The 2,804-nt window shown below is 39.1% G+C and overlaps 1 protein-coding gene across 1 annotated transcript in view; it reads left to right on the forward strand.

Moving 5' to 3' along the window:
• The first annotated feature begins 1,044 nt into the window (after positions 1–1,044).
• NCOA6 (nuclear receptor coactivator 6) overlaps positions 1,045–2,804 on the forward strand; it is an 87,785-nt gene continuing 86,025 nt past the window's right edge. Inside the window, exon 1 of the mRNA XM_011972426.1 lies at positions 1,045–1,055. The gene's annotated coding sequence lies outside the window, so the exon portion shown is untranslated. The remainder of the gene's footprint in view (positions 1,056–2,804) is intronic.

Raw genomic sequence — 2,804 nt, forward strand, 5'->3', positions numbered from 1 at the left:
ACCTCAGTCTCCCGAGTAGCTGGAATTACAGGCATGTGCCACCACGCCTGGCTAATTTTGTCTTTTTTTTTTTTTTTTTTTTTTTTTTTTAGTTGAAACAATATCTCACTATGTTGCCTGGGCTGGTCTCGAACTAATAGGCTCAGGCTGGAGTGCAGTGGCACAATCATGACTCTCTGTAACCTCTGCCTCCCGGGCTCAAGTGATTCTCCCACCTCAGCCTTCTGAGTAGCTGGGACTACAGGCACACGGTACCACACCTACTAATTTTTTGTATTTTTTTGTAGAGGCAGATTTCACCATGTTGCCCAGGCTGATCTCGAATTCCTGAGCTCAAGCAGTCTGCCCTCAGCACCGCCAAAGTGATGGGATTACAAGCATGAGCTACTATACCTGGTTCCAACTTTTTTAATATGAAAAATTTCAGGTTGGATGCGGTGGCTCACACCTATAATCCCAGCACTTTGGGAGGCCGAGGCAGGAGGATTGCTTGAGCCTAGGAGTTTGAGATAAGCCTTGGCAACATAGGGAGACCCTGTCTCTACCAAAAAAAAAAAAAAAAAAAATTACCCAGATGTGGGGGCATATGCCTGTGGTCCCAGCTACTTGGAAGCCTGAGGTGGGAGGGTTGCTTGAGCCCAGAAGGTTGAGCTGCAGTGAGCTATCATCTGTTACTGCACTCCAGCCTGGGTGACAGAACAAGACCCTGTCTCAAAAAAAAAAAAAAAAAAAAATCTCCAAAAAGATAATCTTTGTAGACTTAATGAAAACCCTATTTTAACATTCTCTAAAAATGACAGTGTTGACTTGATAACTTGTGATATTTACATTGACTTTTGTTGAAAAGATAGGTTATGTCTGTAATTTCTGTATAATACTGTGGCTTTATTTTATTTTCTCTCTCCCTCTCTCTTTTTTTTTTTTTTGTTGTTTGTTTTTAGAATTTTGATTTGGCTACTGGGCTGCTACCTTGAAATCCAAGCCCTAAAAATGCCGGCTTCTTTGGACTTAGAAGATGACCTGGATAAATGATAAAAATTAAGAAACAGATTTTGGTGAGTGAAACCTTATATGAGAGCCAATTTAGTATCTATATTAAGCCAACTTAATGGCTTATATAAAGCCAACTTAATGCTTATTTTGTTTTTTTCTGATACTGTCTTTCTTTTTGGAAAAACTGTCTAGAATGCATTTATTAATCTTGGAGACATTTAATAAAATACAAATGCCATCCTTCTGTTTTTAAATGGGGTTTTTACTACAAACTATGTAGTTTCTCATCTTTTTTATAAATGATAATCTTAGGTTTCACTGTAGAAGACAATGAAAGACCAGTAAACAATACTTATTTTTAGAATTTATGTTGATTAAAACTATAATAGGGTATTATACTTCAAATAAATACCTTTGATTAAAAATAGAAATAAATATATGTTGAAAGTTGCAAACTCAGCATAACTCATAGTTTGATACTGTATTTAGATCTGAGGTGAGCTAAAGCCCAGCAAAAATTAGATTGTTTTTATCTTGAAATTTCTATTTCCCTCCCTCCTAGCTTTTGTGTAGCACTCCAATAACAGATCCTGGCAGTCCCCTGCTGGGAGGTATGTCATAATGGGTTTAAATTGGCACAGGGGACTCTTCAGAAGTGCTTCATAAGCCCACATGAGAAGTTGTTAATATTAAAACATTTTTTGCATCATCTCCCTGCCCTCTCTCCTCCTTCTTTTGAGAATTTCCTTCATGTACAGTATTATGACAGGGGCTTGGATATGTGCCTTGGTGCCCTAACATCCTTAGATTTTTATCTCAGTTTGTTGAAGTGACGACTCTGGCAAGCAGTCGTTGTTTACGTTAAATGTAATTTAAGAGTTTATTGCTGGTTTTCCTTAAAGACACTGGCATTTGCAAGTTGCTAAGAGGTAGTTTTTATATCTAGAAAGTTTTTTTTTCTTTCTTTCTTTCTGAGACTTAAGAACTTTGTGCCAGGAGCAGAAGCCCATCATTTCTGCCAGGGTGAGCAGTGCATTGAGGTATGTACAACCAGTCCTTCACTCCCAGATCCTAGGAGGAAAGAAGGAGTTGCTATTAGGAGCAAAGAGGGAAGGAAGCAAGCACTGTAGAGCTGTTGCCACAAGCAGCTACTCTTCTGTGTAAATCTTTATCTGACTAACAAAGACTGCCGCTCCCTACTTAGAGAATACTCATGCTGGGTGCACAATTGACGTTTTAAAGCAGTAAAAAGATACAAGAAAAATTACCTAGGGAAAATATTTTTCTAAAAGCATGTTTTGAGAAGAAATTAAATGTGCTACTTTCTCTGTGGAGTGGGCTGAGTTCTGAGTTGTTAAAGATGCATCAGGTTGAAATGCACATAACATAAATTAGCCATTTTAAAGTGAACAATTCAGTGGCATTTAGTAGATTCACTGTGTACAACCACCACTTCTATCTAGTTCCAAAACATGTCCGTCACTCCAAAATGAAACTTCATAACCATTAAGATGTCCCATTCCCCATCCCACTTCCACTCACAACCACTAATCCTTCTGTCTCTATGAATTTACCTATTCTAGATGTTTCATACAAATTAGGCTGCGTGCGGTGGCTCACGCCTGATATCCCAACACTCTGGGAGGCCAAGGCAGGTGGATCACTTGAGTCAAGAGTTTGAGACTAGCCTGGCCAATATGGTGAACCTCATCTCTCCTAAAAATAAACAAAATTAGCCGGGCATGGTGGTGTGTGCCTGTAATCCCAGCTACTTGGGAGGCTGAGGCAGGAGAATCACTTGAACCTGGGAG

This window comes from Mandrillus leucophaeus, unplaced genomic scaffold (assembly GCF_000951045.1).
Source record: "Mandrillus leucophaeus isolate KB7577 unplaced genomic scaffold, Mleu.le_1.0 Scaffold129, whole genome shotgun sequence".
Classification (NCBI taxonomy): domain Eukaryota; kingdom Metazoa; phylum Chordata; class Mammalia; order Primates; family Cercopithecidae; genus Mandrillus; species Mandrillus leucophaeus.